At 42.3% G+C, this 24,951-nt stretch overlaps 6 non-coding genes across 6 annotated transcripts; all 6 read right to left on the minus strand.

The window, feature by feature from the left end:
• Positions 1–305: 305 nt before the first annotated feature.
• trnas-gcu (transfer RNA serine (anticodon GCU)) lies at positions 306–387 on the minus strand. The gene has a single exon. It is a non-coding gene; the product is annotated as a tRNA-Ser (tRNA).
• Positions 388–3,614: 3,227 nt separating this feature from the next.
• Positions 3,615–3,696, minus strand: trnas-gcu (transfer RNA serine (anticodon GCU)). The gene has a single exon. It is a non-coding gene; the product is annotated as a tRNA-Ser (tRNA).
• A 12,352-nt stretch (positions 3,697–16,048) lies between these two features.
• trnac-gca (transfer RNA cysteine (anticodon GCA)) lies at positions 16,049–16,130 on the minus strand. The gene has a single exon. It is a non-coding gene; the product is annotated as a tRNA-Cys (tRNA).
• Positions 16,131–17,151: 1,021 nt separating this feature from the next.
• On the minus strand, positions 17,152–17,233 carry trnas-gcu (transfer RNA serine (anticodon GCU)). The gene has a single exon. It is a non-coding gene; the product is annotated as a tRNA-Ser (tRNA).
• Positions 17,234–18,683: 1,450 nt separating this feature from the next.
• Positions 18,684–18,765, minus strand: trnac-gca (transfer RNA cysteine (anticodon GCA)). Its single transcript has one exon. It is a non-coding gene; the product is annotated as a tRNA-Cys (tRNA).
• A 2,609-nt stretch (positions 18,766–21,374) lies between these two features.
• On the minus strand, positions 21,375–21,456 carry trnac-gca (transfer RNA cysteine (anticodon GCA)). Its single transcript has one exon. It is a non-coding gene; the product is annotated as a tRNA-Cys (tRNA).
• Positions 21,457–24,951: the final 3,495 nt, after the last annotated feature.

Below are 24,951 nucleotides of genomic sequence, written 5' to 3' on the forward strand. Positions count from 1 at the left end.
TGATGAAGTGTGTTGAGATGTTGGTTCAAATCCCACCATTGAGGTTGCCATTGGAAAAGCTATTCTTCAATACCTAAATCTTATCAGTCGCTCTAGGATTGTGGAGGGATTCTATATTCATGTGGGGCCATGCAAGAGAGGAAATACGTTTTGTGAAGAGGTTGGTGTTTTTATCCACACATGTAGTTCATCACCTTCACCACTAAGTCTTGTGCTCTCGCAGTGGCAGTAGGCCATCTTACCAGTGTTTGTGAAAGTCAAAATCTTCCAATGCCATAATAAAGCACAGAATTGTACTGGTTAAACGATGAGGATGGGATTCGAACCCATGCATGCAGAGCACAATGGATTAGCAGTCCATCGCCTTAACCACTCGGCCACCTCATCTTGTAATATATATGTGGCAAATGACCTTGAAAAACTGTAGTTGCTGTATGTAAACCCTTGAATGAAATCCATGATAGTTAGGCAGAGCAATGGCAGGGCCATGTGTCGATCCCATCGAGACATTTAACAAATCTGTTGTCAGGCCGAGTGGTCTCAAGTGCCCGATGTGGTGTGTTGAGGTGTCGGTTCAAATCCCACCATTGAGAATGCCCTTGGAAAAGCTAATCTTCAATACCTAAATCTTATCAGTCGCTCTATGATTGTGGAGGGATTCTATATTCATGTGGGGCCATGCAAGAGAGGAAATATGTTTTGTGAAGAGGTTGTTGTTTTTATCCACACATGTCGTTCCTAGCCTTCATTACTAAGATACCAAGTCCTGTGCTCTCGCGGTGGCAGTAGGCCATCTTACCAGTGTTTGTGAAAGTCAAAATCTTCCAATGCCATAATAAAGCACAGAATTGTTCTGGTTAAACAATGAGGATGGGATTCGAACCCACGCATGCAGAGCACAATGGATTAGCAGTCCATCGCCTTAACCACTCGGCCACCTCATCCTGTAATATATTCGTGGCAAATTATCTTAAAAAACTGTAGTTGCTGTATGTAAACCCTAGAATGAAATCCATGAAAGTTAGGCAGAGCAATGGCAGGGCCATATGTCGATCCCATCGAGACATTTAACAAATGTGTTGACAGGCCGAGTGGTCTCAAGTGCCTGATGAAGTGTGTTGAGATGTTGGTTCAAATCTCACCATTGAGGTTGCCATTGGAAAAGCTATTCTTCAATACCTAAATCTTATCAGTCGCTCTAGGATTGTGGAGGGATTCTATATTCATGTGGGGCCATGCAAGAGAGAAAATATGTTTTGTGAAGAGGTTGGTGTTTTTATCCACACAGGTCGTTCCTCGCCTTCACCACTAAGATAGCAAGTCTTGTGCTCTCGCGGTGGCAGTAGGCCATCTTACCAGTGTTTGTGAAAGTCAAAATCTTCCAATGCCATAATAAAGCACAGAATTGTTCTGGTTAAACGATGAGGATGGGATTCGAACCCATGCATGCAGAGTCCATCGCCTTAACCACTCGGCCACCTCATCCTGAAATATATACGTGGCAAATTATCTTAAAAAACTGTAGTTGCTGTATGTAAACCCTAGAATGAAATCCATGAAAGTTAGGCAGAGCAATGGCAGGGCCATATGTCGATCCCATCGAGACATTTAACAAATGTGTTGACAGGCCGAGTGGTCTCAAGTGCCTGATGAAGTGTGTTGAGATGTTGGTTCAAATCCCACCATTGAGGTTGCCATTGGAAAAGCTATTCTTCAATACCTAAATCTTATCAGTCGCTCTAGGATTGTGGAGGGATTCTATATTCATGTGGGGCCATGCAAGAGAGGAAATACGTTTTGTGAAGAGGTTGGTGTTTTTATCCACACATGTAGTTCATCACCTTCACCACTAAGTCTTGTGCTCTCGCGGTGGCAGTAGGCCATCTTACCAGTGTTTGTGAAAGTCAAAATCTTCCAATGCCATAATAAAGCACAGAATTGTACTGGTTAAACGATGAGGATGGGATTCGAACACATGCATGCAGAGCACAATGGATTAGCAGTCCATCGCCTTAACCACTCGGCCACCTCATCTTGTAATATATATGTGGCTAATGACCTTAAAAAACTGTAGTTGCTGTATGTAAACCCTTGAATGAAATCCATGATAGTTAGGCAGAGCAATGGCAGGGCCATGTGTCGATCCCATCGAGACATTTAACAAATCTGTTGTCAGGCCGAGTGGTCTCAAGTGCCCGATGTGGTGTGTTGAGGTGTCGGTTCAAATCCCACCATTGAGGTTGCCATTGGAAAAGCTATTCTTCAATACCTAAATCTTATCAGTCGCTCTAGGATTGTGGAGGGATTCTATATTCATGTGGGGCCATGCAAGAGAGGAAATACGTTTTGTGAAGAGGTTGGTGTTTTTATCCACACATGTAGTTCATCGCCTTCACCACTAAGATACCAAGTCCTGTGCTCTCGCGGTGGCAGTAGGCCATCTTACCAGTGTTTGTGAAAGTCAAAATCTTCCAGTGCCATAAAAAAATACAGCATTTTACTGGTTACACCATTACGATGGGATTCAAACCCATGCATGCAGAGCACAATGGATTAGAAGTCCATCGCCTTAACCACTCGTCCACCTCATCCTGTAATATCTACGTGGCAAATGATCTTAAAAAACTGTAGTTGCTGTATGTAAACCCTAGAATGAAATCCATGAAAGTTAGGCAGAGCAATGGCAGGGCCATATGTCGATCCCATCGAGACATTTAACAAATGTGTTGACAGGCCGAGTGGTCTCAAGTGCCTGATGAAGTGTGTTGAGATGTTGGTTCAAATCCCACCATTGAGGTTGCCATTGGAAAAGCTATTCTTCAATACCTAAATCTTATCAGTCGCTCTAGGATTGTGGAGGGATTCTATATTCATGTGGGGCAATGCAAGAGAGGAAATACGTTTTGTGAAGAGGTTGGTGTTTTTATGCACACATGTAGTTCATCACCTTCACCACTAAGATAGCAAGTCTTGTGATCTAGCGGTGGCAGTAGGCCATCTTACCAGTGTTTGTGAAAGTCAAAATCTTCCAATGCCATAATAAAGCACAGAATTGTACTGGTTAAACAATGAGGATGGGATTCGAACCCATGCATGCAGAGCACAATGTATTAGCAGTCCATCGCCTTAACCACTCGGCCACCTCATCTTGTAATATATATGTGGCAAATGACCTTAAAAACTGTAGTTGCTGTATGTAAACCCTAGAATGAAATCCATTAAAGTTAGGCAGAGCAATGGCAGGGCCATATGTCGATCCCATCGAGACATTTAACAAATGTGTTGACAGGCCGAGTGGTCTCAAGTGCCTGATGAAGTGTGTTGAGATGTTGGTTCAAATCCCACCATTGAGGTTGCCATTGGAAAAGCTATTCTTCAATACCTAAATCTTATCAGTCGCTCTAGGATTGTGGAGGGATTCTATATTCATGTGGGGCCATGCAAGAGAGGAAATACGTTTTGTGAAGAGGTTGGTGTTTTTATCCACACATGTAGTTCATCACCTTCACCACTAAGTCTTGTGCTCTCGCAGTGGCAGTAGGCCATCTTACCAGTGTTTGTGAAAGTCAAAATCTTCCAATGCCATAATAAAGCACAGAATTGTACTGGTTAAACGATGAGGATGGGATTCGAACCCATGCATGCAGAGCACAATGGATTAGCAGTCCATCGCCTTAACCACTCGGCCACCTCATCTTGTAATATATATGTGGCAAATGACCTTGAAAAACTGTAGTTGCTGTATGTAAACCCTTGAATGAAATCCATGATAGTTAGGCAGAGCAATGGCAGGGCCATGTGTCGATCCCATCGAGACATTTAACAAATCTGTTGTCAGGCCGAGTGGTCTCAAGTGCCCGATGTGGTGTGTTGAGGTGTCGGTTCAAATCCCACCATTGAGAATGCCCTTGGAAAAGCTAATCTTCAATACCTAAATCTTATCAGTCGCTCTATGATTGTGGAGGGATTCTATATTCATGTGGGGCCATGCAAGAGAGGAAATATGTTTTGTGAAGAGGTTGTTGTTTTTATCCACACATGTCGTTCCTAGCCTTCATTACTAAGATACCAAGTCCTGTGCTCTCGCGGTGGCAGTAGGCCATCTTACCAGTGTTTGTGAAAGTCAAAATCTTCCAATGCCATAATAAAGCACAGAATTGTTCTGGTTAAACAATGAGGATGGGATTCGAACCCACGCATGCAGAGCACAATGGATTAGCAGTCCATCGCCTTAACCACTCGGCCACCTCATCCTGTAATATATTCGTGGCAAATTATCTTAAAAAACTGTAGTTGCTGTATGTAAACCCTAGAATGAAATCCATGAAAGTTAGGCAGAGCAATGGCAGGGCCATATGTCGATCCCATCGAGACATTTAACAAATGTGTTGACAGGCCGAGTGGTCTCAAGTGCCTGATGAAGTGTGTTGAGATGTTGGTTCAAATCTCACCATTGAGGTTGCCATTGGAAAAGCTATTCTTCAATACCTAAATCTTATCAGTCGCTCTAGGATTGTGGAGGGATTCTATATTCATGTGGGGCCATGCAAGAGAGAAAATATGTTTTGTGAAGAGGTTGGTGTTTTTATCCACACAGGTCGTTCCTCGCCTTCACCACTAAGATAGCAAGTCTTGTGCTCTCGCGGTGGCAGTAGGCCATCTTACCAGTGTTTGTGAAAGTCAAAATCTTCCAATGCCATAATAAAGCACAGAATTGTTCTGGTTAAACGATGAGGATGGGATTCGAACCCATGCATGCAGAGTCCATCGCCTTAACCACTCGGCCACCTCATCCTGAAATATATACGTGGCAAATTATCTTAAAAAACTGTAGTTGCTGTATGTAAACCCTAGAATGAAATCCATGAAAGTTAGGCAGAGCAATGGCAGGGCCATATGTCGATCCCATCGAGACATTTAACAAATGTGTTGACAGGCCGAGTGGTCTCAAGTGCCTGATGAAGTGTGTTGAGATGTTGGTTCAAATCCCACCATTGAGGTTGCCATTGGAAAAGCTATTCTTCAATACCTAAATCTTATCAGTCGCTCTAGGATTGTGGAGGGATTCTATATTCATGTGGGGCCATGCAAGAGAGGAAATACGTTTTGTGAAGAGGTTGGTGTTTTTATCCACACATGTAGTTCATCACCTTCACCACTAAGTCTTGTGCTCTCGCGGTGGCAGTAGGCCATCTTACCAGTGTTTGTGAAAGTCAAAATCTTCCAATGCCATAATAAAGCACAGAATTGTACTGGTTAAACGATGAGGATGGGATTCGAACACATGCATGCAGAGCACAATGGATTAGCAGTCCATCGCCTTAACCACTCGGCCACCTCATCTTGTAATATATATGTGGCTAATGACCTTAAAAAACTGTAGTTGCTGTATGTAAACCCTTGAATGAAATCCATGATAGTTAGGCAGAGCAATGGCAGGGCCATGTGTCGATCCCATCGAGACATTTAACAAATCTGTTGTCAGGCCGAGTGGTCTCAAGTGCCCGATGTGGTGTGTTGAGGTGTCGGTTCAAATCCCACCATTGAGGTTGCCATTGGAAAAGCTATTCTTCAATACCTAAATCTTATCAGTCGCTCTAGGATTGTGGAGGGATTCTATATTCATGTGGGGCCATGCAAGAGAGGAAATACGTTTTGTGAAGAGGTTGGTGTTTTTATCCACACATGTAGTTCATCGCCTTCACCACTAAGATACCAAGTCCTGTGCTCTCGCGGTGGCAGTAGGCCATCTTACCAGTGTTTGTGAAAGTCAAAATCTTCCAGTGCCATAAAAAAATACAGCATTTTACTGGTTACACCATTACGATGGGATTCAAACCCATGCATGCAGAGCACAATGGATTAGAAGTCCATCGCCTTAACCACTCGTCCACCTCATCCTGTAATATCTACGTGGCAAATGATCTTAAAAAACTGTAGTTGCTGTATGTAAACCCTAGAATGAAATCCATGAAAGTTAGGCAGAGCAATGGCAGGGCCATATGTCGATCCCATCGAGACATTTAACAAATGTGTTGACAGGCCGAGTGGTCTCAAGTGCCTGATGAAGTGTGTTGAGATGTTGGTTCAAATCCCACCATTGAGGTTGCCATTGGAAAAGCTATTCTTCAATACCTAAATCTTATCAGTCGCTCTAGGATTGTGGAGGGATTCTATATTCATGTGGGGCAATGCAAGAGAGGAAATACGTTTTGTGAAGAGGTTGGTGTTTTTATGCACACATGTAGTTCATCACCTTCACCACTAAGATAGCAAGTCTTGTGATCTAGCGGTGGCAGTAGGCCATCTTACCAGTGTTTGTGAAAGTCAAAATCTTCCAATGCCATAATAAAGCACAGAATTGTACTGGTTAAACAATGAGGATGGGATTCGAACCCATGCATGCAGAGCACAATGTATTAGCAGTCCATCGCCTTAACCACTCGGCCACCTCATCTTGTAATATATATGTGGCAAATGACCTTAAAAACTGTAGTTGCTGTATGTAAACCCTAGAATGAAATCCATGAAAGTTAGGGAGAGCAATGGCAGGGCCATATGTCGATCCCATCGAGACATTTAACAAATGTGTTGTCAGGCCGAGTGGTCTCAAGTGCTTGATGAAGTGTGTTGAGATGTTGGTTCAAATCCCACCATTGAGGTTGCCATTGGAAAAGCTATTCTTTAATACCTAAATCTTATCAGTCGCTCTAGGGTTGTGGAGGGATTCTATATTCATGTGGGGCCATGCAAGAGAGGAAATAAGTTTTGTGAAGAGGTTGGTGTTTTTATCCACACATGTAGTTCATCACCTTCACTACTAAGATACCAAGTCCTGTGCTCTCGCGGTGGCAGTAGGCCATCTTACCAGTGTTTGTGAAAGTCAAAATCTTCCAGTGCCATAAAAAAATACAGCATTTTACTGGTTACACCATTACGATGGGATTCTAACCCATGCATGCAGAGCACAATGGATTAGAAGTCCATCGCCTTAACCACTCGGCCACCTCATCCTGTAATATCTACGTGGCAATGACCTTAAAAAACTGTAGTTGCTGTATGTAAACCCTTGAATGAAATCCAAAAAAGTTAGGCAGAGCAATGTTAGGGCCATATGTCGTTCCCATCGAGAAATTTAACAAATGTGTTGTCAGACCGAGTGGTCTCAAGTGCTTGATGAAGTGTGTTGAGGTGTCGGTTCAAATCCCACCATTGAGCACAATGGATTAGCAGTCCATCGCCTTAACCACTCGGCCACCTCATCTTGTAATATATATGTGGCAAATGACCTTAAAAAACTGTAGTTGTTGTATGTAAACCCTAGAATGAAATCCATGAAAGTTAGGCAGAGCAATGGCAGGGCCATATGTCGATACCATCGAGACATTTAACAAATGTGTTGTCAGGCCGAGTGGTCTCAAGTGCTTGATGAAGTGTGTTGAGGTGTTGGTTCAAATCCCACCAGTGAGGTTGCCCTTGGAAAAGCTATTCTTCAATACCTAAATCTTATCAGTCGCTCTAGGATTGTGGAGGGATTCTATATTGATGTGGGGCCATGCAAGAGAGAAAATATGTTTTGTGAAGAGGTTGGTGTTTTTATCCACACAGGTCGTTCCTTGCCTTCACCACTAAGATACCAAGTCCTGTGCTCTCGCGGTGGCAGTAGGCCATCTTACCAGTGTTTGTGAAAGTCAAAATCTTCCAATGCCATAATAAAGCAAAGAATTGTTCTGGTTAAACGATGAGGATGGGATTCGAACCCATGCATGCAGAGTCCATCGCCTTAACCACTCGGCCACCTCATCCTGTAATATATACGTGGCAAATTATCTTAAAAAACTGTAGTTGTTGTATGTAAACCCTAGAATGAAATCCATGAAAGTTAGGCAGAGCAATGGCAGGGCCATATGTCGATCCCATCGAGACATTTAACAAATGTGTTGACAGGCCGAGTGGTCTCAAGTGCCTGATGAAGTGTGTTGAGATGTTGGTTCAAATCCCGCCATTGGAAAAGCTATTCTTCAATACCTAAATCTTATCAGTCGCTCTAGGATTGTGGAGGGATTCTATATTCATGTGGGGCCATGCAAGAGAGGAAATACGTTTTGTGAAGAGGTTGGTGTTTTTATCCACACATGTAGTTCATCGCCTTCACCACTAAGATACCAAGTCCTGTGCTCTCGCGGTGGCAGTAGGCCATCTTACCAGTGTTTGTGAAAGTCAAAATCTTCCAGTGCCATAAAAAAATACAACATTTTACTGGTTACACCATTACGATGGGATTCTAACCCATGCATGCAGAGCAAAATGGATTAGCAGTCCATCGCCTTAACCAGTCGGCCACCTCATCTTGTAATATATATGTGGCAAATGACCTTAAAAACTGTAGTTGCTGTATGTAAACCCTAGAATGAAATCCATGAAAGTTAGGCAGAGCAATGGCAGGGCCATATGTCGATCCCATCGAGACATTTAACAAATGTGTTGTCAGGCCGAGTGGTCTCAAGTGCTTGATGAAGTGTGTTGAGATGTTGGTTCAAATCCCACCATTGAGGTTGCCATTGGAAAAGCTATTCTTCAATAACTAAATCTTATCAGTCTCTCTAGGATTGTGGAGGGATTCTATATTCATGTGGGGCCATGCAAGAGAGGAAATACGTTTTGTGAAGAGGTTGGTGTTTTTATCCACACATGTAGTTCATCACCTTCACCACTAAGATAGCAAGTCTTGTGCTCTCGCGGTGGCAGTAGGCCATTTTACCAGTGTTTGTGAAAGTCAAAATCTTCCAATGCCATAATAAAGCACATAATTGTACTGGTTAAACGATGAGGATGGGATTTGAACCAATGCATGCAGAGCACAATGGATTAGCAGTCCATCGGCTTAACCACTCGTCCACTTCATCTTGTAATATATATGTGGCAAATGACCTTAAAAACTGTAGTTGCTGTATGTAAACCCTAGAATGAAATCCATGAAAGTTAGGCAGAGCAATGGCAGGGCCATATGTCGATACCATCGAGACATTTAACAAATGTGTTGTCAGGCCGAGTGGTCTCAAGTGCTTGATGAAGTGTGTTGAGGTGTTGGTTCAAATCCCACCAGTGAGGTTGCCCTTGGAAAAGCTATTCTTCAATACCTAAATCTTATCAGTCGCTCTAGGATTGTGGAGGGATTCTATATTGATGTGGGGCCATGCAAGAGAGAAAATATGTTTTGTGAAGAGGTTGGTGTTTTTATCCACACATGTAGTTCATCGCCTTCACCACTAAGATACCAAGTCCTGTGCTCTCGCGGTGGCAGTAGGCCATCTTACCAGTGTTTGTGAAAGTCAAAATCTTCCAGTGCAATAAAAAAATACAGCATTTTACTGGTTACACCATTACGATGGGATTCAAACCCATGCATGCAGAGCACAATGGATTAGAAGTCCATCGCCTTAACCACTCGGCCACCTCATCCTGTAATATCTACGTGGCAATGACCTTAAAAAACTGTAGTTGCTGTATGTAAACCCTAGAATGAAATCCATGAAAGTTAGGCAGAGCAATGGCAGGGCCATATGTCGATCCCATCGAGACATTTAACAAATGTGTTGTCAGGCCGAGTGGTCTCAAGTGCTTGATGAAGTGTGTTGAGATGTTGGTTCAAATCCCACCATTGAGGTTGTCATTGGAAAAGCTATTCTTCAATAACTAAATCTTATCAGTCTCTCTAGGATTGTGGAGGGATTCTATATTCATGTGGGGCCATGCAAGAGAGGAAATACGTTTTGTGAAGAGGTTGGTGTTTTTATCCACACAGGTCGTTCCTTGCCTTCACCACTAAGATACCAAGTCCTGTGCTCTCGCGGTGGCAGTAGGCCATCTTACCAGTGTTTGTGAAAGTCAAAATCTTCCAATGCCATAATAAAGCAAAGAATTGTTCTGGTTAAACGATGAGGATGGGATTCGAACCCATGCATGCAGAGTCCATCGCCTTAACCACTCGGCCACCTCATCCTGTAATATATACGTGGCAAATTATCTTAAAAAACTGTAGTTGTTGTATGTAAACCCTAGAATGAAATCCATGAAAGTTAGGCAGAGCAATGGCAGGGCCATATGTCGATCCCATCGAGACATTTAACAAATGTGTTGACAGGCCGAGTGGTCTCAAGTGCCTGATGAAGTGTGTTGAGATGTTGGTTCAAATCCCACCATTGAGGTTGCCATTGGAAAAGCTATTCTTCAATACCTAAATCTTATCAGTCGCTCTAGGATTGTGGAGGGATTCTATATTCATGTGGGGCCATGCAAGAGAGGAAATACGTTTTGTGAAGAGGTTGGTGTTTTTATCCACACATGTAGTTCATCGCCTTCACCACTAAGATACCAAGTCCTGTGCTCTCGCGGTGGCAGTAGGCCATCTTACCAGTGTTTGTGAAAGTCAAAATCTTCCAGTGCCATAAAAAAATACAACATTTTACTGGTTACACCATTACGATGGGATTCTAACCCATGCATGCAGAGCAAAATGGATTAGCAGTCCATCGCCTTAACCAGTCGGCCACCTCATCTTGTAATATATATGTGGCAAATGACCTTAAAAACTGTAGTTGCTGTATGTAAACCCTAGAATGAAATCCATGAAAGTTAGGCAGAGCAATGGCAGGGCCATATGTCGATCCCATCGAGACATTTAACAAATGTGTTGTCAGGCCGAGTGGTCTCAAGTGCTTGATGAAGTGTGTTGAGATGTTGGTTCAAATCCCACCATTGAGGTTGCCATTGGAAAAGCTATTCTTCAATAACTAAATCTTATCAGTCTCTCTAGGATTGTGGAGGGATTCTATATTCATGTGGGGCCATGCAAGAGAGGAAATACGTTTTGTGAAGAGGTTGGTGTTTTTATCCACACATGTAGTTCATCACCTTCACCACTAAGATAGCAAGTCTTGTGCTCTCGCGGTGGCAGTAGGCCATTTTACCAGTGTTTGTGAAAGTCAAAATCTTCCAATGCCATAATAAAGCACATAATTGTACTGGTTAAACGATGAGGATGGGATTTGAACCAATGCATGCAGAGCACAATGGATTAGCAGTCCATCGGCTTAACCACTCGTCCACTTCATCTTGTAATATATATGTGGCAAATGACCTTAAAAACTGTAGTTGCTGTATGTAAACCCTAGAATGAAATCCATGAAAGTTAGGCAGAGCAATGGCAGGGCCATATGTCGATCCCATCGAGACATTTAACAAATGTGTTGTCAGGCCGAGTGGTCTCAAGTGCTTGATGAAGTGTGTTGAGGTGTTGGTTCAAATCCCACCAGTGAGGTTGCCCTTGGAAAAGCTATTCTTCAATACCTAAATCTTATCAGTCGCTCTAGGATTGTGGAGGGATTCTATATTGATGTGGGGCCATGCAAGAGAGGAAATATGTTTTGTGAAGAGGTTGGTGTTTTTATCCACACATGTAGTTCATCGCCTTCACCACTAAGATACCAAGTCCTGTGCTCTCGCGGTGGCAGTAGGCCATCTTACCAGTGTTTGTGAAAGTCAAAATCTTCCAGTGCCATAAAAAAATACAGCATTTTACTGGTTACACCATTACGATGGGATTCAAACCCATGCATGCAGAGCACAATGGATTAGAAGTCCATCGCCTTAACCACTCGGCCACCTCATCCTGTAATATCTACGTGGCAATGACCTTAAAAAACTGTAGTTGCTGTATGTAAACCCTAGAATGAAATCCATGAAAGTTAGGCAGAGCAATGGCAGGGCCATATGTCGATCCCATCGAGACATTTAACAAATGTGTTGTCAGGCCGAGTGGTCTCAAGTGCTTGATGAAGTGTGTTGAGATGTTGGTTCAAATCCCACCATTGAGGTTGTCATTGGAAAAGCTATTCTTCAATAACTAAATCTTATCAGTCTCTCTAGGATTGTGGAGGGATTCTATATTCATGTGGGGCCATGCAAGAGAGGAAATACGTTTTGTGAAGAGGTTGGTGTTTTTATCCACACAGGTCGTTCCTTGCCTTCACCACTAAGATACCAAGTCCTGTGCTCTCGCGGTGGCAGTAGGCCATCTTACCAGTGTTTGTGAAAGTCAAAATCTTCCAATGCCATAATAAAGCAAAGAATTGTTCTGGTTAAACGATGAGGATGGGATTCGAACCCATGCATGCAGAGTCCATCGCCTTAACCACTCGGCCACCTCATCCTGTAATATATACGTGGCAAATTATCTTAAAAAACTGTAGTTGTTGTATGTAAACCCTAGAATGAAATCCATGAAAGTTAGGCAGAGCAATGGCAGGGCCATATGTCGATCCCATCGAGACATTTAACAAATGTGTTGACAGGCCGAGTGGTCTCAAGTGCCTGATGAAGTGTGTTGAGATGTTGGTTCAAATCCCACCATTGAGGTTGCCATTGGAAAAGCTATTCTTCAATACCTAAATCTTATCAGTCGCTCTAGGATTGTGGAGGGATTCTATATTCATGTGGGGCCATGCAAGAGAGGAAATACGTTTTGTGAAGAGGTTGGTGTTTTTATCCACACATGTAGTTCATCGCCTTCACCACTAAGATACCAAGTCCTGTGCTCTCGCGGTGGCAGTAGGCCATCTTACCAGTGTTTGTGAAAGTCAAAATCTTCCAGTGCCATAAAAAAATACAACATTTTACTGGTTACACCATTACGATGGGATTCTAACCCATGCATGCAGAGCAAAATGGATTAGCAGTCCATCGCCTTAACCAGTCGGCCACCTCATCTTGTAATATATATGTGGCAAATGACCTTAAAAACTGTAGTTGCTGTATGTAAACCCTAGAATGAAATCCATGAAAGTTAGGCAGAGCAATGGCAGGGCCATATGTCGATCCCATCGAGACATTTAACAAATGTGTTGTCAGGCCGAGTGGTCTCAAGTGCTTGATGAAGTGTGTTGAGATGTTGGTTCAAATCCCACCATTGAGGTTGCCATTGGAAAAGCTATTCTTCAATAACTAAATCTTATCAGTCGCTCTAGCATTGTGGAGGGATTCTATATTCATGTGGGGCCATGCAAGAGAGGAAATACGTTTTGTGAAGAGGTTGGTGTTTTTATCCACACATGTAGTTCATCACCTTCACCACTAAGTCTTGTGCTCTCGCGGTGGCAGTAGGCCATCTTACCAGTGTTTGTGAAAGTCAAAATCTTCCAATGCCATAATAAAGCACAGAATTGTACTGGTTAAACGATGAGGATGGGTTTCGAACCCATGCATGCAGAGCACAATGGATTAGCAGTCCATCGGCTTAACCACTCGTCCACTTCATCTTGTAATATATATGTGGCAAATGACCTTAAAAACTGTAGTTGCTGTATGTAAACCCTAGAATGAAATCCATGAAAGTTAGGCAGAGCAATGGCAGGGCCATATGTCGATCCCATCGAGACATTTAACAAATGTGTTGTCAGGCCGAGTGGTCTCAAGTGCTTGATGAAGTGTGTTGAGATGTTGGTTCAAATCCCACCATTGAGGTTGCCATTGGAAAAGCTATTCTTCAATAACTAAATCTTATCAGTCGCTCTAGGATAGTGGAGGGATTATATATTGATGTGGGGCCATGCAAGAGAGGAAATATGTTTTGTGAAGAGGTTGGTGTTTTTATCCACACATGTAGTTCATCGCCTTCACCACTAAGTTACCAAGTCCTGTGCTCTCGCGGTGGCAGTAGGCCATCTTACCAGTGTTTGTGAAAGTCAAAATCTTCCAGTGCCATAAAAAAATACAGCATTTTACTGGTTACACCATTACGATGGGATTCAAACCCATGCATGCAGAGCACAATGGATTAGAAGCCCATCGCCTTAACCACTCGGCCACCTCATCCCGTAATATCTACGTGGCAATGACCTTAAAAAACTGTAGTTGCTGTATGTAAACCCTTGAATGAAATCCATGAAAGTTAGGCAGAGCAATGTTAGGGCCATATGTCGTTCCCATCGAGACATTTAACAAATGTGTTGTCAGGCCGAGTGGTCTCAAGTGCTTGATGAAGTGTGTTGAGGTGTTGGTACAAATCCCACCATTGAAGTTGCCCTTGGAAAAGCTATTCTTCAATACCTAAATCTTATCAGTCGCTCTAGGATTGTGGAGGGATTCTATATTCATGTGGGGCCATGCAAGAGAGGAAATACGTTTTGTGAAGAGGTTGGTGTTTTTATCCACACATGTAGTTCATCATCTTCACCACTAAGATAGCAAGTCTTGTGCTCTCGCGGTGGCAGTAGGCCATCTTACCAGTGATTGTGAAAGTCAAAATTTTCCAATGCCATAATAAAGCACATAATTGTACTGGTTAAACGATGAGGATGGGTTTCGAACCCATGCATGCAGAGCACAATGGATTAGCAGTCCATCGCCTTAACCAGTCGGCCACCTCATCTTGTAATATATATGTGGCAAATGACCTTAAAAACTGTAGTTGCTGTATGTAAACCCTAGAATGAAATCCATGAAAGTTAGGCAGAGCAATGGCAGGGCCATATGTCGATCCCATCGAGACATTTAACAAATGTGTTGTCAGGCCGAGTGGTCTCAAGTGCTTGATGAAGTGTGTTGAGATGTTGGTTCAAATCCCTGAAAGTTAGGCAGAGCAATGGCAGGGCCATGTGTCGATCCCATCGAGACATTTAACAAATCTGTTGTCAGGCCGAGTGGTCTCAAGTGCCTGATGTGGCGTGTTGAGGTGTCGGTTTAAATCCCACCATTGAGAATGCCCTTGGAAAAGCTAATCTTCAATACCTAAATCTTATCAGTCGTTCTAGGATTGTGGAGGGATTCTATATTCATGTGGGGCCATGCAAGAGAGGAAATACGTTTTTGTGAAGAGGTTGGTGTTTTTATCCACACATGTAGTTCATCACCTTCACCACTAAGATAGCAAGTCTTGTGCTCTCACGGTGGCAGTAGGCCATCCGACCAGTGTTTGTGAAATTCAAAATCTTCCAATGCCATAATAAAGCACAGAATTGTTCTGGTTAAACGATGAGGATGGGATTCCAACCCATGCATATATGCAGTCCATAGCCTTAACCACTCGGCCACCTCATCCTGTAATATATACGTGGCAAATGATCTTAAAAAACTGTAGTTGCTGTATGTAAACCCTTGAATGAAATCCATGAAAGTTAGGCAGAGCAATGGCAGGGCCATGTGTCGATCCCATCAAGACATTTAACAAATGTGTTGTCAGGCCGAGTGGTCTCAAGTGCTTGATGTGGTGTGTTGAGGTGTTGGTTCAAATCTATATTCATGTAGGGCCATGCAAGAGAGGAAATACGTTTTGTGAAGAGGTTGGTGTTTTTATCCACACATGTAGTTCATCACCTTCACCACTAAGATAGCAAGTCTTGAGCTCTCGCGGTGGCAGTAGGCCATCTTAACAGTGTTTGTGAAAGTCAAAATCTTCCAATGCCATAATAAAGCACATAATTGTACTGGTTAAACGATGAGGATGGGATTCGAACCCATGCATGCAGAGCACAATGGATTAGCAGTTCATCGCCTTAACCACTCGGCCACCTCATCTTGTAATATGTATGTGGCAAATGACCTTAAAAAACTGTAGTTGCTGTATGTAAACCCTAGAATGAAATCCATGAAAGTTAGGCAGAGCAATGGCAGGGCCGTATGTTGATCCCATCGAGACATTTAACAAATGTGTTGTCAGGCCGAGTGGTCTCAAGTGCTTGATGTGGTGTGTTGAGGTGTTGGTTCAAATCCCACCATTGAGGTTGCCCTTGGAAAAGCTATTCTTCAATACCTGAATCTTATCAGTCGCTCTAGGATTGTGGAGGGATTCTATATTCGTGTGGGGCCATGCAAGAGAGGAAATACGTTTTGTGAAGAGGTTGGTGTTTTTATCCACACATGTAGTTCATCGCCTTCACCACTAAGATACCAAGTCCTGTGCTCTCGCGGTGGCAGTAGGCCATCTTACCAGTGTTTGTGAAAGTCAAAATCTTCCAATGCCAGAATAATGCACAGAATTGTTCTGGTTAAACGATGAGGATGGGATTCAAACCCATGCATGCAGAGCACAATTGATTTGCAGTCCATCGCCTTAACCACTCGGCCACCTCATCCTGTAATATATACGTGGCAAAATACCTTAAAAAACTGTAGTTGCTGTATGTAAACCCTTGAATGATATCCATGAAAGTTAGGCAGAGCAATGGCAGGGCAATGTGTTGATCCCATCTAGACATTTAACAAATGTGTTGTCAGGCCGAGTGGTCTCAAGTGCTTGATGAAGTGTGTTGAGGTGTTGGTTCAAATCCCACCATTGAGGTTGCCCTTGGAAAAGCTATTCTTCAATACCTAAATATTATCAGTCGCTCTAGGATTGTGGAGGGATTCTATATTCATGTGGGGCCATGCAAGAGAGGAAATACGTTTTGTGAAGAGGTTGGTGTTTTTATCCACACATGTAGTTCATCGCCTTCACCACTAAGATACCAAGTCCTGTGCTCTCGCGGTGGCAGTAGGCCATCTTACCAGTGTTGGTGAAAGTCAAAATCTTCCAATGCACAGAATTGTACTGGTTAAACGATGAGGATGGGATTCGAACCCATGCATGCAGAGCACAATGTATTAGCAGTCCATCGCCTTAACCACTCGGCCACCTCATCCTGTAATATATGCGTGGCAAATGATCTTAAAAAACTGTAGTTGCTGTATGTAAACCCTAGAATGAAATCCATAAAAGTTAGGCAGAGTAAATGCAGGGCCATATGTTGATCCCATCGAGACATTTAACAAATGTGTTGTCAGGCCGAGTGGTCTCAAGTGCCTGATAAAGTGTGTTGAGATGTTGGTTCAAATCCCACCATTGAGGTTGCCATTGGAAAAGCTATTCTTCAATACCTAAATCTTATCAGTCGCTCTAGGATTGTGGAGGGATTCTATATTCATGTGGGGCCATGCAAGAGAGGAAATACGTTTTGTGAAGAGGTTGGTGTTTTTATCCACACATGTAGTTCATCACCTTCACCACTAAGATAGCAAGTCTTGTGCTCTCGCGGTGGCAGTAGGCCATCTTACCAGTGTTTGTGAAAGTCAAAATCTTCCAATGCCATAATAAAGCACAGAATTGTTCTGGTTAAACGATGAGGATGGGATTCGAACCCATGCATGCAGAGCACAATGGATTAGCAGTCCATCGCCTTAACCACTCGGCCACCTCATCTTGTAATATATATGTGGCAAATGACCTTAAAAAACTGTAGTTGCAGAGCAATGGCAGGGCCATATGTTGATCCCATCGAGACATTTAACAAATGTGTTGTCAGGCCGAGTGGTCTCAAGTGACTGATGAAGTGTGTTGAGATGTTTGTTCAAATCCCACCATTGAGAATGCCCTTGGAAAAGCTAATCTTCAATACCTAAATCTTATCAGTCGCTCTAGGATTGTGGAGGGATTCTATATTCATGTGGGGCCATGCAAGAGAGGAAATACATTTTGTGAAGAGGTTGGTGTTTTTATCCACACATGTAGTTCATCACCTTCACCACTAAGATAGCAAATCTTGTGCTCTCACGGTGGCAGTAGGCCATCTTACCAGTGTTTGTGAAAGTCAAAATCTTCCAATGCCATAATAAAGCACATGATTGTACTGATTAAACGATGAGATTCGAACCCATGCATGCAGAGCACAATGGATTAGCAGTCCATCACCTTAACCACTCGGCCACCTCATCCTGTAATATATACGTGGCAAATGACCTTAAAAAACTGTACATGCTGAATGTAAACCCTTGAATGATATCCATGAAAGTTAGGCAGAGTAATGGCATGGCCATGTGTCGATCCCATCGAGACTTTTAACAAATCTGTTGTCAGGCCGAGTGGTCTCAAGTGCTTGATGAGGTGTGTTGAGGTGTTGGTTCAAATCCCACCATTGAGGTTGCCCTTGGAAAAGCTATTCTTCAATACCTGAATCTTATCAGTCGCTCTAGGATTGTGGAGGGATTCTATATTCATGTGGGGCCATGCAAGAGAGGAAATACGTTTTGTGAAGAGGTTGGTGTTTTTATCCACACATGTAGTTCATCACCTTCACCACTAAGATAGCAAGTCTTGTGCTCTCGCGGTGGCAGTAGGCCATCTTACCAGTGTTTGTGAAAGTCAAAATCTTCCAATGCCATAATAAAGCACAGAATTGTTCTGGTTAAACGATGAGGATGGGATTCCAACCCATGCATATATGCAGTCCATAGCCTTAACCACTCGGCCACCTCATCCTGTAATATATACGTGGCAAATGATCTTAAAAAACTGTAGTTGCTGTATGTAAACCCTTGAATGAAATCCATGAAAGTTAGGCAGAGCAATGGCAGGGCCATGTGTCGATCCCATCAAGACATTTAACAAATGTGTTGTCAGGCCGAGTGGTCTCAAGTGCTTGATGTGGTGTGTTGAGGTGTTGGTTCAAATCTATATTCATGTAGGGCCATGCAAGAGAGGAAATACGTTTTGTGAAGAGGTTGGTGTTTTTATCCACACATGTAGTTCATCACCTTCACCACTAAGATAGCAAGTCTTGAGCTCTCGCGGTGGCAGTAGGCCATCTTAACAGTGTTTGTGAAAGTCAAAATCTTCCAATGCCATAATAAAGCACAGAATTGTTCTGGTTAAACGATGAGGATGGGATTCAAACCCATGCATGCAGAGCACAATTGATTTGCAGTCCATCGCCTTAACCACTCGGCCACCTCATCCTGTAATATATACGTGGCAAAATACCTTAAAAAACTGTAGTTGCTGTATGTAAACCCTTGAATGATATCCATGAAAGTTAGGCAGAGCAATGGCAGGGCAATGTGTTGATCCCATCTAGACATTTAACAAATGTGTTGTCAGGCCGAGTGGTCTCAAGTGCTTGATGAAGTGTGTTGAGGTGTTGGTTCAAATCCCACCATTGAGGTTGCCCTTGGAAAAGCTATTCTTCAATACCTAAATATTATCAGTCGCTCTAGGATTGTGGAGGGATTCTATATTCATGTGGGGCCATGCAAGAGAGGAAATATGTTTTGTGAAGAGGTTGGTGTTTTTATCCACACATGTAGTTCATCACCTTCACCACTAAGATAGCAAATCTTGTGCTCTCACGGTGGCAGTAGGCCATCTTACCAGTGTTTGTGAAAGTCAAAATCTTCCAATGCCATAATAAAGCACATGATTGTACTGATTAAACGATGAGGATGGGATTCGAACCCATGCATGCAGAGCACAATGGATTAGCAGTCCATCACCTTAACCACTCGGCCACCTCATCCTGTAATATATACGTTGCAAATGACCTTAAAAAACTGTACATGCTGAATGTAAACCCTTGAATGATATCCATGAAAGTTAGGCAGAGTATTGGCATGGCCATGTGTCGATCCCATCGAGACTTTTAACAAATCTGTTGTCAGGCCGAGTGGTCTCAAGTGCTTGATGAGGTGTGTTGAGGTGTTGGTTCAAATCCCACCATTGAGGTTGCCCTTGGAAAAGCTATTCTTCAATACCTGAATCTTATCAGTCGCTCTAGGATTGTGGAGGGATTCTATATTCATGTGGGGCCATGCAAGAGAGGAAATACGTTTTGTGAAGAGGTTGGTGTTTTTATCCACACATGTAGTTCATCACCTTCACCACTAAGATAGCAAGTCTTGTGCTCTCGCGGTGGCAGTAGACCATCTTACCAGTGTTTGTGAAAGTCAAAATCTTCCAATGCCATAATAAAGCACAGAATTGTTCTGGTTAAACGATGAGGATGGGATTCCAACCCATGCATATATGCAGTCCATAGCCTTAACCACTCGGCCACCTCATCCTGTAATATATACGTGGCAAATGATCTTAAAAAACTGTAGTTGCTGTATGTAAACCCTTGAATGAAATCCATGAAAGTTAGGCAGAGCAATGGCAGGGCCATGTGTCGATCCCATCAAGACATTTAACAAATGTGTTGTCAGGCCGAGTGGTCTCAAGTGCTTGATGTGGTGTGTTGAGGTGTTGGTTCAAATCTATATTCATGTGGGGCCATGCAAGAGAGGAAATACATTTTGTGAAGAGGTTGGTGTTTTTATCCACACATGTAGTTCATCACCTTCACCACTAAGATAGCAAATCTTGTGCTCTCACGGTGGCAGTAGGCCATCTTACCAGTGTTTGTGAAAGTCAAAATCTTCCAATGCCATAATAAAGCACATGATTGTACTGATTAAACGATGAGGATGGGATTCGAACCCATGCATGCAGAGCACAATGGGTTAGCAGTCCATCACCTTAACCACTCGGCCACCTCATCCTGTAATATATACGTGGCAAATGACCTTAAAAAACTGTACATGCTGAATGTAAACCCTTGAATGATATCCATGAAAGTTAGGCAGAGCAATGGCATGGCCATGTGTCGATCCCATCGAAACATTTAACAAATGTGTTGTCAGGCCGAGTGGTCTCAAGTGCTTGATGAGGTGTGTTGAGGTGTTGGTTCAAATCCCACCATTGAGGTTGCCCTTGGAAAAGCTATTCTTCAATACCTGAATCTTATCAGTCGCTCTAGGATTGTGGAGGGATTCTATATTCATGTGGGGCCATGCAAGAGAGGAAATACATTTTGTGAAGAGGTTGGTGTTTTTATCCACACATGTAGTTCATCACCTTCACCACTAAGATAGCAAATCTTGTGCTCTCACGGTGGCAGTAGGCCATCTTACCAGTGTTTGTGAAAGTCAAAATCTTCCAATGCCATAATAAAGCACATGATTGTACTGATTAAACGATGAGGATGGGATTCGAACCCATGCATGCAGAGCACAATGGATTAGCAGTCCATCACCTTAACCACTCGGCCACCTCATCCTGTAATATATACGTGGCAAATGACCTTAAAAAACTGTACATGCTGAATGTAAACCCTTGAATGATATCCATGAAAGTTAGGCAGAGTAATGGCATGGCCATGTGTCGATCCCATCGAGACTTTTAACAAATCTGTTGTCAGGCCGAGTGGTCTCAAGTGCTTGATGAGGTGTGTTGAGGTGTTGGTTCAAATCCCACCATTGAGGTTGCCCTTGGAAAAGCTATTCTTCAATACCTGAATCTTATCAGTCGCTCTAGGATTGTGGAGGGATTCTATATTCATGTGGGGCCATGCAAGAGAGGAAATACGTTTTGTGAAGAGGTTGGTGTTTTTATCCACACATGTAGTTCATCGCCTTCACCACTAAGATACCAAGTCCTGTGCTCTCGCGGTGGCAGTAGGCCATCTTACCAGTGTTTGTGAAAGTCAAAATCTTCCAATGCCATAATAATGCACAGAATTGTTCTGGTTAAACGATGAGGATGGGATTCAAACCCATGCATGCAGAGCACAATTGATTTGCAGTCCATCGCCTTAACCACTCGGCCACCTCATCCTGTAATATATACGTGGCAAATGACCTTAAAAAACTGTACATGCTGTATGTAAACCCTTGAATGATATCCATGAAAGTTAGGCAGAGCAATGGCAGGGCCATGTGTCGATCCCAACGAGACATTTAACAAATCTGTTGTCAGGCCGAGTGGTCTCAAGTGCTTGATGAAGTGTGTTGAGGTGTTGGTTCAAATCCCACCATTGAGGTTGCCCTTGGAAAAGCTATTCTTCAATATATTAATATTAAATATTATCAGTCGCTCTAGGATTGTTGAGGGATTCTATATTCATGTGGGGCCATGCAAGAGAGGAAATATGTTTTGTAAAGAGGTTGGTGTTTTTATCCACACATGTAGTTCATCGCCTTCACCACTAAGATACCAAGTCCTGTGCTCTCGCGGTGGCAGTAGGCCATCTCACCAGTGTTTGTGAAAGTCAAAATCTTCCAATGCCATAATAAAGCACATAATTGTTCTGGTTAAACAATGAAGATGGGATTCGAACACATGTATGCAGAGCACAACGGATTAGCAGTCCATCGTCTTAACCACTCGGCCACCTCATCCTGTAATATATATTTGGCAAATTACCTTAAAAAACTGTAGTTGCTGTATGTAAACCCTAGAATGAAATCCATGAAAGTTAGGCAGAGCAATGGCAGGGCCATATGTTGATCCCATCGAAACATTTAACAAATGTGTTGTCAGGCCGAGTGGTCTCAAGTGCTTGATGAAGTGTGTTGAGGTGTTGGTTCAAATCCCACCATTGAGGTTGCCCTTGGAAAAGCTATTCTTCAATACCTAAATCATATCAGTCACTCTAGGATTGTGGAGGGATTCTATATTCATGTGGGGCCATGCAAGAGAGGAAATATGCTTCGTGAAGACGTTGGTGTTTTTATCCACACATGTAGTTCTTAGCCTTCACCACTAAGATACCAAGTGCTGTGCTCTCGCGGTGGCAGTAGGCCATCTTACCAGTTTTTGTGAAAGTCAAAATCTTCCAATGCCATAATAAAGCACAGAATTGTACTGGTTACACAATGAGGATGGGATGCATGCAGAGCACAATGGATTAGCAGTCCTTCGCCTTAACCACTCGGCCACCTCATCCTGTAATATATACGTGGCAATGACCTTAAAAAACTGTAGTTGCTGTATGTAAAACCTAGAATGAAATCCATGAAAGTTAGGCAGAGCAATGGCAGGGCCATGTGTCGATCCCATCGAGACATTTAACAAATGTGCTGTCAGGCCGAGTGGTCTCAAGTGCTTGATTAAATAAAGTTTTGTTTGGTTTGTTTGGTTGAGATGGACATGTGAATCTAACATATCAATTATTAATTTGTAGACAAACTGGAATTAAAGCCAAACTAAGTCAGTGGCACAAAAGATACATCACCTTCAAATGTTGATATTTTGTTACATTGCATTAACAACCAAACACAAATCGATATTTTGTAGTACAGTAAATAGCCCAAACCTAAGCCTATTTTCCAAAGTTAAGCCTATAATTTATTAGTATTTATTCCAATTTAAAATGAGGAATACACCGTAGGCCACATTTTTAGGAAACTCTAATTATAAATGTCTTCTTATGTAATCATAGAAAGGGAGCATGTTCAACAGATCATTCAAAGGTCGCAGGTCTGTGGAGATCTTCACAATTGCAATAAAAATCTGCACAGAATATCGAACAACATTGATCAGTTGCACTATGTACTTTTAATCTAATCTCAACTGCAATCCAGGTCATTCGGTTGTGCTATTTGATGAAACACCGTGATAACACATTAAGCTGTTGTTGTATAAATACAGAATATCTGACATTGTATTCCCATTTTAACTTTGTTGTGCTTTAAAACGGTTGAAAGTGCAGTAATAACACATCTAGACGACAATTTGAACTTGGTTGTGCTTTTAAATGGTTGAAATCATATTGATAACACATTGGGAATTAAACAAACTTCTGGCTGTCCTTTTTGTGTAGGTAAATAAATTAAGGTTGTAATCTCAAACAAATATTACCCACATTTCCACTTTGAAATGATGTGGTGTGACCAGTGTGTTGTTAATGGCGTGACATGTAAATCAGCTAGGCTGCAACTAGCATTAGCTTAAATGTAGCATCCGTGTGAAGAAAGATGGAATCAATGCACTATACTTTCCATGTTCGGCCGCTACATGACATTTTATTGTTAATCAGCAATGCTACAACTAGCATTACATGTAGCATGTGTGCAGAGCCCGAATGCTTGGACGCAATGGTGTAAATTACTTAAGCCAAAAAAAAAAAAAAATTTAAGTCATTTTTGGGGGTATATGTACTTTACTTTACTATTTATATTTTTGACAACTTTTACTTTTCATTCACTACAGTCCTTTTAAGAAAATATTGTACTTTTAACTCCATACATTTTCCCTGACACCCAAAAGTATTTGTTACATTTTGAATGCTTAGTACAACAGGAAAATGGTCCAATTCACACACTTATCAAGAGAATATCCCTGCTCCTCCCTACTGCCTCCGATCTAGCGGACTCACTAAACACAAATGCTTTGTTTGTAAATTATGTGTTGGAGTGTACAACCTGGTCCGTCAAAAAAAAAAAAGACATTTTGCCATCTGGTTTGCTTAATATAAGGAATTTTAAATGATTTATTATTTTACTTTCGATACTTATGTATATTTTAGCAATTCCATTTACGTTTGAAACTTAATTATATTTAAAACCAAATATTTTTAGACATTTACTCAAATGTTTTACTGGGTGACTTTCACTTGAGTCATTTTCTATTAAGGTGTCTTTACTTTTACTCAAGTATGACAATTGGATACTTTTTCCACCACTGCTTGGATGCTGCAGTGTGAAAGAAAGACTAGTATTTACATCGCTAGCACTTGCCAGCTCCCTTCCTGTGAGCGCTGTACATCCTCCCTGGTTCAGCCTAGTGGTTAGAGTGTTGGACTAGTAATGGAGAAGTTGCAAGATCAAATCCCTGAGCTGACAAAGTAAACATCTGTCATTCTGCCCCATGAACAATGCAGTTAACCCACTGTTCCTAGGCTGTCATTGAAAAAAATAATTTGTTCCTAACTGACTTGCCTAGTTCAATAAAGGTAAAACAAAAAAATATATTGGCTGGCAAGTGTGCCTCTTTGCTCCGCTCTGAAGTGGGTTTATTTGGTTTGATACGTTGGTGCGCTGCTTGTATTTTCACAGGTTTCCGTGTTGTTGAACCTCGAGCCTGGCTCCTGCTTTCCCTGGCACACACAAGGCCCACAGTTGTCCAGGACTTCCTCTGGTGAAAGGGGGCTTTCTGGTCCGTTAGGAAACTTTCCCCTTAAAAATGTCATCTCGCTCTCTTCGGGCCTCCAGTCTGGTCCTCCATTATTTGAATACATTATTGCATTTATAAATCAAGAACTGAATGTGTTTATTGTCACTGCGAGAAATATTTGATGTCTTCCTCCGTACTTCTGTTTAGACTTAGCT

The sequence above is a fragment of the Oncorhynchus clarkii genome, chromosome 20 (assembly GCF_045791955.1).
Source record: "Oncorhynchus clarkii lewisi isolate Uvic-CL-2024 chromosome 20, UVic_Ocla_1.0, whole genome shotgun sequence".
Lineage (NCBI taxonomy): Eukaryota > Metazoa > Chordata > Actinopteri > Salmoniformes > Salmonidae > Oncorhynchus > Oncorhynchus clarkii.